Source organism: Berghia stephanieae, chromosome 1, assembly GCF_034508935.2.
Source record: "Berghia stephanieae isolate SIO BIC M18660-M18661 chromosome 1, UCSD_Bste_1.3, whole genome shotgun sequence".
NCBI lineage: Eukaryota > Metazoa > Mollusca > Gastropoda > Nudibranchia > Aeolidiidae > Berghia > Berghia stephanieae.
In genome coordinates, this window is record NC_088360.1 from 135,956,231 (window position 1) to 135,974,152 (window position 17,922).

Below are 17,922 nucleotides of genomic sequence, written 5' to 3' on the forward strand. Positions count from 1 at the left end.
ATTACATTCCCACCCGTCAACGATCGACGAACGACGAGGAAGAAAACGAACATCTGTCCTAAGACTCTGAGGACAAATCTTCGTTTTCTTCCTGGTCGTTCGTCGATCATTGTAGGTTGAGAACCTAATCGTTAACTTTCTATTGATTTTATTTTTGAAGACGAAGCATACAAATCCAGTGAATATAAAAACTGATAACGTAAATCACTATGGCCTCATTGTTGTAATAGGAATACTCTCAAACCAACGCAAAATATTGTCCATTACAACAATGTAAAATCAAGTCCAAAATAGGGTTCAACAGTCGTGACGTCACTTTCCTCGTAATGACCCATAGTAACTGGTTCTAAACTATCGGAACAATGGCGGACGCTATTATCTCCATCACCGCCCTTCTGATCATATTTTGACTTTTATACATTCTGATCACATGATAAGAGAAAAAGTTCTAGCCAGCATGAAGAATAAAAAGTACCGATTTTCTTTGTTTAGAACCAAGCTGCTGGTTGCTGCTGGGCGGACGTGACATCAGACTATTGAATCCTATTCGTTAGGGTGATCAGACCTACTACTGCTAACATGTACACATAGAATTCACCAAAACTATTTCCAACGTGAATCTATCTACAAATCTTGCTTCCTGCAGGGTTTGTACGACGATAATGATTATCTAGGTGCTGTGAGAGACTTTATGATATTTAAACTTGGTTACAAGTTTATTGTTGCCACTTATTGGCCTCCTGTGATAATTTACAGGTCAATCCATTTTGGTGACTGGATCATGACTGATATCAGAAGTTTGCTTCGTAAATCTTTCTTAAGGGGTTCGACTTATTGTGCGTTTGTTCCCATGGGTGTCATCAGGCAGAGTAACGGCGATGCGAACATTAAAATAAAAACGTACACCCCCCCCCCCCAACTCCCTAAAAAAAAAAAAAAGAGGGGGAAAAATGATATTTTAAAAACCAGCTAACAGCACCCCCTCCCATCTACAACAAATATATTTGAAAACTATTTTTTTTTAAATCCAAACAAATTGACATTTTCTTTGCAGTTGTGATTTCGATATAGACATTTCTAAGCTGTGTGTCAACTTTTATGATGTCAAGCAACAATCAGCGTGGTCAATTACCGGAATGGTGATGAGGAGCAATGGCTAGAAAGACATGTATGGCCTTTGTTTAAGCCAAGTTAGCGTTGATTCAGATTATCCAGTAATGTTGTTACATTATTTTTTTTGTTATAAAAACTGAAACATTCCATCAATATCTCTGTAAACAGACATCATCGATACAGTGTATTTAAAAAAAAAAAAAGATAGTCGTCCTGAGCCATGAGGCCCATAAAGCAGAGTTCCATCCCTGTTTCTATAGATTGAAAGGACACTAGTCTATCACACAGTACTTTCCGACAGATCTAACACAGACCCAACTATCTAATCACTGCTGGATGGACAGAGGGGTTTGAAAAAAATCTCGACTTCACCCGGGCTCGATCTTGATCTCTTTGCGTGCTCTACCAACTGATCTATCGAGACCCCTGTGTATTTTAATGACGAAGAAATGACATCCCAATATTTTCCCATCAGATTATGCAACTTCCTCTCCTGTATATTGGGGAGTCATCTTAAACTATCAGAATATTATGTGATCCACGGACTAATGCGGTATATAAGGTCTTGGTGATTTGGATGCTAACGATTAAATGAATTAATAATTAATAATTAATAATTAAGCTTTATATAGAGCAATATCCACTAAATGTGCTCAAAGCGCTTTACAAGGAGTCCCAGGTCAACAGCAACATTTAACATGTAGGACGGGACATGACGCCTGTTAGGCGATATTACAATTTTTCGGACAAAGCCAACGCTGTTTACGGCCGCCAGGTACTCATTTTACACCTGAGTACGGTGAGAGAATGTGAATAAGAACCTTTTCCAAGGACTCAACTGGGCGCTGAGCGCGAGGCTCCAACCCAGGACCTTCCGACCCAAAAGCGAAAGAATATAACTTTTTGTGCACAGGAAAAACAATATTTCATATTCTTAAATCGCTTAAACGTGAAAGTAACTTTTTTCCTCATATCAAATTAAAAAACTAGGGAGCAGGCACCGGTATAAGATAAAGATCTGAACAAATGTCTATGAAAGGTGCCCGACAAAGCAAGAAAGAAAAATATAAGAAAAAGAAACCCATCCCAAAAAATCAGTCACCTCGACTGAGGATCGAACCTCAGACCTTCTGTTTATCGGTCAGACGTGCTACCATTACACCACAGAGGCTCCCATACACACTTGTTCAGATCTTTAACTTTTAAAAAATATCTGTATCACTCCTAATCTTCCGTGAAGTCCCAGGTTAGAGAGTTTTTGACAAGATGAGGGTCTCTTTAATCGATCGATAATATTTGAAGGATGAGTTTTCTGACCAAAATTGAATGAACGTGTTGTTTTGGGTTTTTTTTCAGGGTCTGGAAATATAAGTCACGAATTGATGCTATGCGTTTTGGTAAAATATTCACAGCATCCGCCATCCTGATAAAACGTACCAAAACACAAATGATGTGTGTAAACATTGAACGTTCGTAGTCTGGTTGATATATTTAGTAAGAACTTTTCATTAAAATGGCTGGATAAAAACAATAACAAAGAGCTGAAGAATGTCAATTTCGTTCCATCTATAGATCACTGGCGGTCGGTCTATTGATAGAATGCGCTTGGCCAAGGAGTTCACAACATTGTCATCCGGAAGTATAACGGACCAACACACAAACTCTGTGTAACCATGAACTTTTATAGTCTGGTTAATACAGTTTAGTGAGAACAACTCACAAACGCGGATGGCAAAAACAATAACAAAGGCCTGAGTGACGTCATCTGCATACTATCTATTGAGCGAAGTTGTTTTGGTGCCGCCCTATATTTTTCAAATTAATTAGCAGATACTGCTTTTTGTCTCAGTTTTTGCATATGCTGCTTTTCGTTAACACTCGCGCATCTCTCCTCGAGCCGTGATAGATACATACTATAGATAGAATGCGCTTGGCCAAGGAGTTCACAACATTGCCACCCGAAAGTATAACGGACCAACACACAAACTCTGTGTAACCATGAACTTTTATAGTCTGGTTGATACAGTTTAGTGAGAACAACTCACAAACGCGGATGGCAAAAACAATAACAAAGGCCTGAGTGACGTCATCTTCGAACTATCTATACGAAGGTTGTGCATCATCACAGACGGCTCTCTTTTTCCTGTTGCCTCACTCCATGCGAGATGACGTGCGACAATGAGCCAAAAAGTCAACAGGCCGTATTTAATATAGAAGACTAGTTTCTTCTGTTTTAAAACTACGGTTACCCACCTCCCCCCACAAACAACTGATACTCTTTACTGCTAAAATAACTAGTTCAGGCCGGTATATTTAGTTTTGCACACCTCGAGGCCTGACTTGGGAGAAATCAAAACCATATCAGTTTTAACATTGGAAGAACAGGTTTGTTATAATCAAAACATACGGATGAAGAAAATTACAATAAACATAGATTTTATTGCTATTCGTTTTGCTCAAATGGATTTTAATCATCAATACGAATATTTCACAAATCATTCCCCGAGTAGAGTCCCATGATGCTATAAATAAAAATCCCAGTCCATTAACCCGACAAACAACAGACCAGTTCAACTTGTAATTGTAAAGTTATTGTCTTTGGAGTAGAAAAGTAGTGCATTGATGGTGGATTTTCTATCCTTCTATTATTGACTGTTATCACAGTTGATATTCAAAGGAAGAAATTTTATATGGCAGTCTATTTGTTGTTGTCATGTTGTTCTTTTTAAAAAATGATATTCACAAATCTCAATGCACAGACGTGCAATACCAATACAACTATGAAAGGATCCATAGAATTCAGTGATCGGGTGATATACAAGGAAGGTCGACAAATGGACCTCTTTTACATATGCCCGTCGTAAATGCCATTTACGTGAGTGCATATCTTTAAAATTCAAACCACACATTCCCCCCCCCCCCTTTTACACAGAATATACAAACATTCTAAAACTTAAACCCACTAGAACATTGATATTGCGCAATATCCACTGAGTGAGCTCAAGACACTTGAAAAGGGATCCTAACCAATAGCAACATGAAGATGAGACATAATGTCTTTTTGGGCGAGATAACATGTTCCTCCAACACTGTTTCCGGTCAGGTACTCATTTTACACCTGATACGGTGAGAGAATGTTTTCGATCCATGCCGCCTTAAATAAACAGTCAGCAACCGCCCCTGCTATAGATAGTATGCGCTTCGCTAAGAAGCTCACAACATTGCCATCCGGAAGTATAACGGACCAACACACAAAACTATGTGTAACCTTGAACGTTTATAGATAGAATGAAGTTGACGTCACTCGGGTCTTTGTTATGTTTTTTTTTTTTTTTTGTTATCCGCGTTTATGAGTAATTCTCACTAAACTGTATTAACTAGACAATAAACGTTCAAGGTTACACACAGTTTTGTGTGTTGGTCCGTTATAATACTTTCGGATGGCAATGTTGTGAGCTTCTTAGCCAAGCGCATACTATCTATTGAGAGTCCAAACACAATTTCTTTTCAAGCTTTAAAATGGAAGGACAGAAATGTACGAGGTTAACGTGAATGATTTAATATATTTGAGGGGCTGCGGGGTTCAGCGGTACGGTCTTTCTCCGTACTCGAAAGGTACCGAGTTCCATCACCTGCTGCGCTGTGTAGCCTTGAGCAATTCACCTCGCCCTAGCTCAGTTTGCGCGCTGCACTGCGGCTGACGCCTAGGTTATTCCAGTCTTCCCTTGGAATAGACCCTAAAGACAAATTTCCCCCAATGGGATGAATAAAGGGAATTTTATTTTTAAATTATTTTTTAAATATTTAAACCTTCAAGAAGCCATTATTGCTCACCGATCATAAATTATGCATCAGTGACCCGGAGGTTTGCTTAGCGTTTTTCAAACACAGTTAATATTGATAGAGTTATGCTCGTTACGGTGGTGAGGTGGGAAGGCGGGGTGGTGGGGAGGGAGAGGGGGAGGGGGGGGGGGGCTTCCGGTAGCTCAGTTGGTAGTGCACTCGTTTAAGATGCAAAGGGACGAGGATCGATCCTGTTTGAAGGCAAGATTTTTTTCCGCACTCCCCCCCCCCCTCCCACCTTCCTACCTGTGCACTCAGGAGTGATCGGGTGGCTGGTTCCATTTGATCTGTTGGAAAGTACTTTGCAATGGATTAGCATCCTGTCCAAGCAAGCAATTGCTATTGTTTCACGCTATAAGAACTGGATACACTCCTTTTCCATGGGCCTAATACTTATGAAGGACTATTTTTATCTTCTCCTTACACGTTGCTTTTAGTGATTAGATAACTATTTTCTCACATTCTGTTCTATTGACAAGGATCTCATGCCTCCGCGTGCACATAATATTAGCAGGCCCGATAAGCAAACGCAAATATGGGTTTGATTTAACATTGATGAAATGGACAATAATATTGTTCGTTGGTTTGAGAGAGCTTCCATTACAACAATGAGCCCATAACACTTTGGGTTATCCAACCTGCAAATAGCACGTCGGCATGGCCCATTCCCTTGTCTTTATTTTCACAGCCATTCTATGGATTATAACGATATAATAATTTGCTAAAAAGTTTAAAGCTATCGGTGATTGTAAACATGTTTATTGTATTGCTCCGCTGACAAAATCACACTTTATTATTTTCTTTCTTTAATAATATTTTGGTGATTGTAAACATGTTTATTGTATTGCTTCGTTGACAAAATCACACTTTATTATTTTCTTTCTTTAATAATATTTTGGTGATTGTAAACATGTTTATTGTATTGCTTCGCTGACAAAATCACGCTTTATTATTTTCTTTCTTTAATAATATTTTGGTGATTGTAAACATGTTTATTGTATTGCTTCGCTGACAAAATCACACTTTATTATTTTCTTTCTTTAATAATATTTTGGTGATTGTAAAATATGTGTTTATTGTATTGCTTCGTTGACAAAATCACACTTTATTATTTTCTTTCTTTAATTATGTTTTGGTGATTGTAAACATGTTTATCATGTTTATTGTATTGCTCCGCTGACAAAATCACACTTAATTATTTATTTATTTCTTTAATAATATTTTGGTGCGCATGTCTAGCTCTACATGCATGAATAATATTTTTCGATTTTACATTGCTGTATTGATACATTGTTCCTGACATTCAAAGGTGTGTAAAACTGTCTGTGAATGAAACAATGCAAGCTATAAGAAATCTTGTAATTATAAACTACTGTCAAGGACAACGATACTGTCCTTGACTATTGTATAAGACATTTAAAGGATAATTCCTATTAAGCCTTTAGTAAGATAAGATAAGATAAGATAAGATAAGATAAGAATACAACTCCAAAGTTTTTCTTTTTTTGGGTCAAATTGTCATTCAAGCAGATGGAGAAGAATTACAAATTATGGGGAATAGAAGTACTACTATAATACAATTGGTCACGAAATATCTAATAAATCTTACATGGAGGGATAGAATAAACGTATTCTTACATTTCGTTGTATATAATTAAACTCGTTATATTTTTATCGTGCAATAACACATACTCGCAAGCTCGGAGTGTTATTGGGCATGATAAAAATAACTCGTTTAATAAATACAAAGAAATGAAAGAATCGTATATTCTGTACACAGGTTTAGTTTCAAAATCAACTCACATGATGCGTCTATATATTATTACGACGAAAACACACGATTAACTCTTTCTTTACAAGCCATTTTCAGAATTTTCACTGAAACTTCACACCCACCTAACACCAAAAAAAATAATTTTCTACTCAAACAGAAAAGGAACAAGTACATTCCATACATAATATAATTGTCCAGTGTCTAATTTTTTTCGCTATAACAAAATATTTTCTGTATAATTTGTGATGTACAAAGGATATCAGAATGAGAAAACTGTTAGTTGCATCGTAAGAATGTGAAGATTTTCCTCCCATGGATGGGAAGGAAAGGTTTATGTTGTTAACACCCGTACTTTGGAAAAACACGTATTTTCAAATTTTAGCAAGAAAACCCGTCCAAATATTGACCGATTTAAATAAATTATATGTTTTTGCCAAGATGAGGGTCCCGACAGCTCACTAGGTAGAGCACTCGTTTCACACGCAAAGGGACCGTGATCGATCCCGGGTGCAGTCGAGATTTTAAATATTTTATTGACCCCCCCCCCTGTCCACCTAAAAGTGAATGGGTAGCTGAGTCTGTTAAATTTGGAGGAAAGTACTTTGCGAGCGACTAGCGTCTTATCCAAAGGATAGCAAGCGATTGCTATTGTCCGTTTCACGCTATAGAAACCGGGATAAACTCCGACTCCATGTGTCGAATGACTCTGAAGGACTACTTTAAAAATAAGACGAGGGTCAGTTAAATCGATTGATATTCGAAGGACGAGGTTTCTGGTCAATTTTTCAATTGCATTCAATAGCCTGATGTCACATCGCCCAGCAACGGCGGCCATCGTGGTTCTAAACAAAGAAAATCGTTACTTCTTATTCTTCATGCTGGCTAGAACTTTTCATACGTCTTGTGATCAGAATGTGTAAAAGTCAAAACATGATCAGATTTTTAATGGGTTTTTTCCTCTGGATACGCTTTTATGCTCGTCGGAGAAATATTTCATAAGGGCGTCCGCTATTGTTCCGATAGTTTAGAGCCAGTTACTAAGTTACCATGCGTCATTACGAGGGAAGTGACGTTACGACTGTTGAAGCGTATTGTGCGGCTATGTGGTCTTGTGGTATCACACTCGCTTTCGGATCGGAAGGTTCTCGGTTTGAGTTTTGCTCGGCGCATTATTGAGTCCTTGAAAAAGGCTCTTTACTCACATTCTCTCACCGTATTCAGGTGTAAAATTAGTACCTGGTCGTTAACAGCGTTGTCTTTGTCGGAAAAAAATGTATTATCACCTAGCAGGCGTCATGTCTGTCCTAAATGTTAAATGTTGCTGTTGGACAGAACCTCTTGTAAAGCGCTGTGAGCACGTTTAGTGGATATTACGCTATATAAAAGCTCATTTTAAAAAAAATACGTGTTTTTCCATTTTATGTTTTATATCATTAAAGTGAGGAAATGTCACTTACGTGAAATGAACTTCGAATAAAATAATATTCCAACTAAAATCATGGTCCTGCAGTTTTCCAGTTTTCACATACGTATTTACCAAACCATATACATTTACACGTCTGATCACCCAAATTGATATGGGCTTATTGTTGCAATGAAAATACTCCCAAATACCTCAGGCGTTTACAAAATGAACGTAAATCGACAACTAAAAACTTAAATTCCTATGATCTCACGAAATAAATAGCAATGTGAAATTGAATGTAAGCTTCAATTTAATATACAAAAACAGATAAAATGGACGTTTCGGATTTCACCGAAATTTTTTTATCAACAAAACATAATGAATGAAACACTACAGACAAATGAGATAATGTGGTAGTCGCGCTGTTAAGATGAATGGTCTCATGGAAACTCGAACAACTCAAAATAATGTTCTACTTCTTTATAATAAGATTAAAATATGCAAAAGTGAGGATGATAGGACCTAACATGTCGAAAAGGCCGGAATAGATTTAAAAACAAGCAAGCAAACAAAGATATATAATATTGAATTTGACACTTATTTATGTATTAGGTATTTAATTCTCAATATCATCAAATAATTGACATTGAATACTAATTATATAAATGATAAATTGTATCTTTGCATAAAAGTTACATAGAGCATTTAAAGATTTTTAGAACCTATTAGCTCTTAAACGATACGATACGATAAGAAGAAACAAACACACAAACAAAACACGCCCATAATTATTCTAATTGCGTTCTGTTATTAATAGACCTGCAGATGAACAAAAAGTAATAGTTTAATTACTCGTACTTTCAGGATATCGCTTTTTAGTCAACAAAGAAAACAGAAATAAAAATTGATTAAAATTCCTTGCATGTTTTCTCTTGCTGTAAGTTTGAGTTTTGTTTTTTTTTTTGTTTGTTTTTTTTTTGTTTTTGTTTTTTGTTTTTTTGATTTGTATTTTTTTTCTTTTTTGTTCTTGTTTTTGTTTTGTATTAAAAATTTTTTTAAAATTTTTTTTTGTTATTTGTTTAGGGGGGGGGGGGTGTTAGTGGAATTTGGAGTGGCGCTGCACACGAAATTGAACTGACCTTCACCTCTGGCATAAAATTTAGTCTTTACATAATCTGATCGGATCACGAGCTCCTAGATAGTGATTTAAAAAAAAAAAGTTTTCATCAAGACTACAGCGCCCCTCGCCAAGTAAGAAAAAGAGAAACGCATTTCATAATTAAAGATCTGAAAAAGTGTGTATGAAATAGTGACAGACAAATTAGGAAGAAAAATACAAGAACAACCTCCCCCCCCCCCCCCCCAAAAAAAAATAAAATAAAATCACCTGCATATTTTGGATTATTTTATTTGGGATGTTTTTAATATTGCATCTTTCACTCTGCTTCCTCTGGCCGTCGCCATTGTAAACTGACACTAACCAAAAAATGACGTCAAAAGACAAGTCTTTGGTCCCAAAAGAAAACAAATCGTTCAACCAATGGAATCACTTGTTCCCTCGAGCCCTACTAACGACAACTCATTAGACGCTGTACAAACCTTTAAAATGACGTCAAACGGTAAGTCCTAGAGGGTTTTAGTGTGAGGTTATAAGTTAACGATGGCTCCGGTAACGGTCTGACACACCTCTCCAGATCTTCATCATACACCAGTGCCTACTCAATAATTTGTCCCTTTAATATGTACATAATTTATCTCTATTATTAATGTCTACTTACACATAAAACAACAAGTCTTTATTTTTCCTTTAGAATTGAAGAAAACGAATGAAACGCTTCACAAGAACTGTCTAACATAATTCTATATCCGATCATTTGACAAAATGATATACCAATATTTAAGTAAAACATATTATTGATTATATCATAGCTCAAGTTATCACTAACCCGTTCCAGGCGTGGTTCGACTTAACCCAAACCTGATCAACATTGTCTCCAATGATTAATCTTAATAACTGTTTTCATATAGATAAACATTTCAATAAACCCAGAGTCGCATCGATGCCCTTTCTCTTTCTATTAAAAAGAACAAATAAATGTTTATTTTGCCATGCACTGTAAGAAATTGTTGTTGAAAACAATAATGTATATCTACTTGCAATAAAAGAATTAATATTTCATGTTTGAAATCGTGACCGACAAAGCGTTTAACTGAATTCCTTAGTGTCAAAGACGCTTATCAAGTGTGTTCAAACTCTATTGTATAAGGTCTTTTGTTCGTGATCTTATTGATTTTAAAAGTGCTGTTGTTATTTGCCTTGCTTTATTATTGATTTTACTTACTTGATTTGTTGATGAAAATATTACATTCTTGTATGAGTTATATCTATCTACGCGTATATATATATATATATATATATATATATATATATATATATATATATATATATAATAAACGTGGGAAATTGGCGTGAATGACTGTATAGAGTACTTGCTATTTAAGGAGTTTGAATCATATATATATATATATATATATATATATATATATTGTGTGTGTGTATGTGTGTGTGTGTTTGTGTGTATGTATATATATATATAATATATTTAGTATATATATATATATTACTATATATTAATACTATATTATATATATATATATATATATATATATATATAATATATAAGTGTGTGTGTGTGTGTATGAGATCGTGTGTGTGTGTGTGTGTTTTGTTTGTTTTTGTTTTTTAAGCAATGAACAAAAATGGTCGTCGACCTAAGTATGTACAAGTTTTAGATGTTTTAGATGTACTCTAAAGAGAAATAAAAATCCCACTCCTAGCTGCTCATCTTCCCTTCTACCGCCATCGCTGGTATCACTTCGACAAATACAACATACCAGAACGCCAAATTCCAACACATTAATGACTTTTTCTCTTTGCAGTTACATCTGGTAAACGTGACAGTTTCAACCATATCTGTCATATAAACACTACACCATTGTTGACTTTTGTGTGATCTGGCAAGAATTTTTTTTTTTTTTTTTGAGCAAAAAACAATTAAAAGAGGCCGTTCCTTTTTATATCAATAAGAAAAGATTTTAAAAAGCCCCGATAAATTCTCGAATAGGTGTCACACGAAAGTTTTAGATGGGACGAAGTTTACGTCAAACACTCTTTTTTTAATTGTTTTTAGACAGTAATTTTAATGTTTAGTTCTCACTAAATTCTGTCAGTCAAACCATAGATAGAGCGAAGTTTACGTCACTCGGGTCTTTGTTATAAATTGCAGTGGCATTTACAAACCAATGCTGTTATCTCTAAATTGAACAAAAGAATGTATTTTATTCGAAAAATCTCAGAAATTGACATAAACAAAACGTAATCCAACCTTTTTTATAGATCCATTTTGGAGACCGTTATTACTTTTTGTATTACATCATGGTGTGGAAATGCCAGTATTTGCGACATTAAGAAAATTGATCGGATAATTGATAAAGTCAGGAGTTATACTCAACCAATTTCCAATGTTGAAGAACTGTTCAAGAGATTTTGTCTAAGTTAAATGGAGAAAGTTATGAAGGATGGCCATCACCCCCTTCGCAAATATATTATTAAGTTATCCATGAGGAACCGTCGCCTGATATCTATAAAAACAAAGACAACACGTCACCTATATTCATTTTTGCCACATGGTGTTCGAATTTTTAACGCGCAACTGTGATTTAAATTAAATAGTATTTTTTAATTTATACACATACAAGTTCGGACAAGAGGCCAGAGGTATGGTCTATCTGAATTTATCAAATTAATATATATAAAGTGTCGATATTGGTTCTTGGTTGTATATTTTTTACATTTTTGTGCATTTGCACACACACACACACACACACACACACACACACACATATATATATATATATATATATATATATATATATATATATATATACATTGTCGCCATAGATTCTCAACTTTGTGTTTATACATTTTTATGCATGTTTGTAAACGAATTTCCATTTTTTTTGAGGAATAAAGTATCAATTATTATTATTATTATTATTATTATTATTATTATTATTATTATTATTATTATTATTATTATTATTATTATTATTATTATTATTATTATTATTATTATATTATTATTATTATTATTATTATTATTATTATTATTATTATTAGTATTATTATTATTTTGCCATCCGCGTTTATGAGTAATTCTCACTAAACTGTATTAACTAGACTATAAAATTACATGGTTACACATCGTTGTGTTTGTTGGTCCGTTATACTTCCGGATGACAATGTTGTGAGCTTATTAGCCAAGCGCACACTATCTATAAAAACGTTTTAAGGTTACACAGTTTTGTGAGTTGCAGATACGTTTTTTATCCGGCTGGCGGATGTTGTGAGTATTTTACCTAAACTCTTAGCATCAATAACGTAACTGATATCATTTTGCTCGATAACGTGTCCCCGCAATAGGATTCAGTAGTCTGATGTCACGCGCCCGGCAACGGCGGCCATCTTGGTTCTAAACAAAGAAAATCATTACTTTTTATTCTTCATGCTGGCTAGAACTTTTCATTCCCTTTTCATATGCCTTGTGATCAGAATGTGTAAAAGTCAAAACATGATCAAATTGATTGGGTTTTTTTTCTTTGGATACGCGTTTAAGCTCGCCGGAGAAATATTTCATACGGGCGTCCGCCATTGTTCCGATAGTTTAGAGCCAGTGTTACTAAGTTACCATACGTCATTAGGAAGGAAGTGACTATACGACCGTTGAAGACTTTTACGGCAATCACGAGCTATTAAACCACATTAATATGAGTGCTGTTTACTCAAACGGTTGATTGCCTCAATGTCGTGGGGTGTTTTCTTCTTTATTCCCGACCCCTTAAGTAGTCCGATATCACGCCGCCCGGCAACGGCGGCCATCTTGGTTCTAAACAAAGAAAATCATTACTTTTTATTCTTCAAGCTGGCTTGAACTTTTCATATGTCCTGTGACCAGAATATGTAAAAGTCAAAACATGATCAAATTTATGGGGTTTTTTCCCCTTTGGATACGCTTTTATGCTTGCCGGAGAAATATTTCATATGGGCGTCCGCCATTGTTCCGATAGTTTAGAGCCAGTGTTGCTAAGTTACCATGCGTCATTAGGAAGGAAGTGACGTTACGACTATTGAATCCTATTCCCGACCCCTTCGAAGCCAAATTAATTATCAGACATGCCAAAGAGTCCAAATTATAACAAGTGTAGTTTGTTTTAAGTAAAATACTCACCTGTTCTACCGGCCAGCAGATAAGTTCTCCGAACACGCGAAACTTTGTGTTACCGTTTATCGATGCTATGGGTTTAGGTAAAATACTCACAACATCCGCCAGCTGGATATAACGTATATATAGTATGCGCTTGGCTAAGGAGTTCACAACATTGCCATCCGGAAGTATAACGGACCAACACACAAAACTGTGTGTAACCATGATCGTTTATAGTCAGATTAATACAGTTTAGTGAGAATTACTCATAAACGCGGATGGCAAAAAACAATAATAAAGACCCGAGTGACGTCAACTTCACACTATCTATAAACGCACAAACCATGTCTGACCTTAAACCTAAATAGATAGTGTGCTCGTGTGCGCTTGGCTAAAAGCTCACAACATTGCTATTCGGAAGTATAACGGACCGACACACAAAACTATGTGTAACCTTTATAGCCTGGTTAATACAGTTTAGTGAGAATTACTCACAAACACGGATGTCTAAAAACAATAAGGCCTGAGTGGCGTCATTTTCGTTCTATCTATAGATAGTATGCGCTTGGCTAAGAAGCTCATAACATTGCCATCCGGAAGTATAACGGACCAACACACAAAACTGTATATCCATGAACGTTTATAGTCAGGTTAATACAGTTCAGTGAGCATTACTCATAAACGCGGATAGAAAAAAAACAATAACAAAGACCTGAGTGACGTCATCTTCGAACTATCTGTAGTCTGATTGATAGATGTTAGTAAGAAATAATAATTTGTTTTTTGTTTTTATGTTTTTAAGGGTTTTACGGCGCTTGCAACACATTGAGGTCATATCAGCGCCAGTAAAAAGGAAGAAAATGGAAAAGTAAAAAGTTCTAGAATTACAATTAAAGCACACAAGAAAAGATAAGACGAAGGGGAATGGTACAAATAAGGAATTGGTGTAGATTCCAAGAGCACACCATCAATGTACTTAGTTTGAGATCACGTAAAAGTCTCATCCAGATACTAACAGAGGCCTCTACTAAGAGGAATACACCCAAATGCTTACATTATAAATTCAAAAATAACAAATATAATAATAAATAACAGAGAGATGATTTACAAGGAAAAAAAATATCATCTCCCAAAACTATAACTACATTCGACTGTTTTCCTCCAAGCCAAGGCCTCCGGTCATAATCAGGACAAAACTAAGTAATCTCATTCCAAGACAAAGACAGAAAGCAATTGGACAACAGCTGTAGGGGTATAGAAGACACAGCAAGTACCTCTCTGCCCACTATGGGAGGTCAGCCTGTGTTATCTATGGTGTGGTTTTTTCAGAGCGTGCTGTCAGAGCGTAGCCTTCATTGAAAAAAAAAAGTAATTTAAAAAAGAGCTTTTATATAGGGCAATATCCACCAAATGTGCTAAAAACCGCTTTACAGGGGTTCCCTGGCGAACAGAAACCGGGACATGACGCCTGTTAGGCGAAATTACAATTTTTTTCGGACAGAGACATCGCTGTTAACGGCCAGGTACTCATTTTACAGCTGATTACGGTGAGAGAATGTGAGTAAAGACCCTTCTCCAAGGACTCAACTGTGCTCCGAGCGAGGCTCAAACCCAGGACCTTCCGATCCGAAAGCGAGTGTCATACCACAAGACCACATCGCCACACGGGCGGGACATGAAGCCTGTTAGGCGATAATACAATTTTTTTTTCGGACAGAGGCAACACTGTTAACGGCCAGGTACTCGTTTTAAACCTGAGTACCGTGAGAGAATGTGAGTAAAGAGCCTAAATAAACAACGTGCTGTGACTGAGTTGTTTACTGCGGGGAGATGTCCATCCGTAAATATTCAAAAACGGCTGAAACGTGTTTATGGTGAATCGTGGGTGTCCGAACAGTTCAAAAGTGGGGCAAACAAACAATAACAAAGACCCGAGTGACTTAAACTTCATTCTATCTATAGATAGAATGAAGTTGACGTCACTCTGGTCTTTGTTATTGTTTTTTGCCATCCGCGTGTATGAGTAATACTCACTAAACGGTATTATCCAGACTATGAGCGTTCATGATTACACATAGTTTGTGTGTTGGTCGTTATACTTCCGGATGGCAATGTTATGAACTTCTTAGCCAACGCATACTATCTATAGATAGATCGAAGTTGACGTCACTCGGGTCATTGTTATTATTTTTTTTGTTTTTGTGCCATCCGCGTTTATGAGTAATGCTCACTGAACTGTATTAACCTGACTATAAACGTTCATGGATACACACAGTTTTGTGTGTTGGTCCGTTATACTTCCGGATGGCAATGTTATGAGCTTCTTAGCCAATCGCATACTATCTATAGAGAATGCTTACACAAAGGCATTATCACTTTGAAAGACGAAGTTTTTATCTCCAAGTGACTTTTTTCCTTTTCTTATGACTTAACTCCTTCCTTACCAATCACTTTCAGTATTTTCCCAAAATGGCAGGCTTACCCAGCAGAGATATTGATTTTTTAAACTCAAACAAACTCTCTACAAAACGACTTTATGTTCTTATTAATTAAACAAAGATCATTCTTCAAAGTTTGTAATGTACAAAATCAATCTGTGTTGATACTCATTTTGCGACCTGATGTGGGGGGTTTGGTATAAAAAAATATTACAATCTTGTGGCAAACGCTCCACTAAAACTAATGAAAGAATAAGCTTCATATCCTTCCCTCTTATCAACACTGTAGCTGTTTGTGTCATCATAGAGAGATTTTACAGCTTTAGCATATGGGATTTTTATTAGAACATAACAAAGTTGCGAAAAGTTATGACAAAATCTATGTTAAAAATGTACAATTTGGATTAGATCTATATTTCAAAATTCACATACCTCATCAAAAAAAAAACTCTCTGCGGTGACATAATACATTATTTCGGTAATAAATTTGGAAAATTTCAAACAATTTCATTGAATAGATTCTGACAAATGTTTGACACAGTATCCCAAACCCACTGGCGGTCGGTCTATTGAGCGAAGTTGTTTTGTGCCGCCCTATATTTTTCAAATTTAGCAGATACTGCTTTTCGTCTCAGTTTTTGCATATGCTGCTTTTCGTTGACACTCGCGCATCTCTCCTCGAGCCGTGATAGATACATACTATAGATAGAATGCGCTTGGCCAAGGAGTTCAGAACATTGCCATCCGGAAGTATAACGGACCAACACACAAACTCTGTGTAACCATGAACTTTTATAGTCTGGTTGATACAGTTTAGTGAGAACAACTCACAAACGCGGATGGCAAAAACAATAACAAAGGCCTGAGTGACGTCATCTTCGAACTATCTATACGAAGGTTGTGCGTCATGCCCCACGCGATGCGAGATGACGTGTGACAATGAAACTGAGGGTTGGGTATGGGGGCTACCATGAGCCAAAAAGTCAACAGGCCGCCCAAGTATTTTATATAAAAGACTGTTTTCTTCTGTTTTAAAACTTCGGTTATCCACCTCCCCCCACAAACAACTGATACTCTTTTCTGCTAAAATAACTAGGTCAGGACGGCATATTTAGTTTTTTTAGTCCCTGACTTGGGAGAAATCAAAACCATATCAGTTTTATCATTGGAAGAACAGGTTTGTTGTTATCAAAACATACGATGAAGAAAATTACAATAAATATCTAGATTTTATTGCTATTCGTTTTGCTCAAATGGATTTTAATCATCAGAACGAATATTACACAAATCATTCACCTAGTAGAGCCCCATGATGCTATAAATAAGAATCCCAGTCCATTAGCCATTAACCAGACAAACAGAGCAGTTTCAACGTGTAATGTTATTGTCTTTGGAGTAGATAAGTAGTGCATTGAGGTTGGATTTTTTATCCTTCTATTATTGACTGTTATCACAGTTGATATTCAAAGGAAGAAATTTTATATGGCAGTCTATTTGTTGTTGTCATGTTGTTCTTCGATTAATGCCGCCTTAAATAAACAGCCAGCAACCGCCCCTGCATGCATGTATGTATGTATGTATGTATGTATGTATGTATGTATGTATGTATGTATGTATGTATGTATGTATGTATGTATGTATGTATGTATGTATGTATGTATGGTATGTATGTATGTATGTATGTATGTATGTATGTATGTATGTATGTATGTATGTATGTATGTATGTATGTATGTATGTATGTATGTATGTATATATGAATATGTATATGTATGTTTTTATGTATAGATGTGTGTATGTATGATATTTCTATATGTGTATGTATATGTATGTATGTATGTTTGTATGTATTATGTATGTATGTATGTATGTATGTATGTATGTATGTATGTATGTATGTATGTATGATTATGTATGTATGTATGTATGTATGTATGTATGTATGTATGTATGTTATGTATGTATGTATGTATGTATGTATGTATGTATGTATGTATGTATGTATGGTTTGATATGTATGTATGTATGTAATGTAGTAGGTATGTTGTTATGTATTGTATGTAGTATTATATGTATGTATGTATG

At 35.7% G+C, this 17,922-nt stretch overlaps 1 protein-coding gene across 5 annotated transcripts in view; it reads right to left on the bottom strand.

Annotated features, from left to right (window-relative positions):
* Window positions 1–10,078, bottom strand: part of LOC144963286 (ferric-chelate reductase 1-like) — a 40,370-nt gene extending 30,292 nt beyond the window's left edge. Inside the window, exon 1 of one of the 5 annotated variants that reach the window (XR_013643595.1) lies at window positions 9,914–10,014. The gene's annotated coding sequence lies outside the window, so the exon portion shown is untranslated. Of the gene's footprint in view, window positions 1–475; window positions 677–9,734; window positions 9,849–9,913 lie in introns of those variants that run through there. The other 4 variants (XM_078897170.1, XM_078897173.1, XM_078897171.1 and 1 more) reach the window with 4 other exon arrangements.
* Between the last annotated feature and the right edge of the window lie 7,844 nt (window positions 10,079–17,922).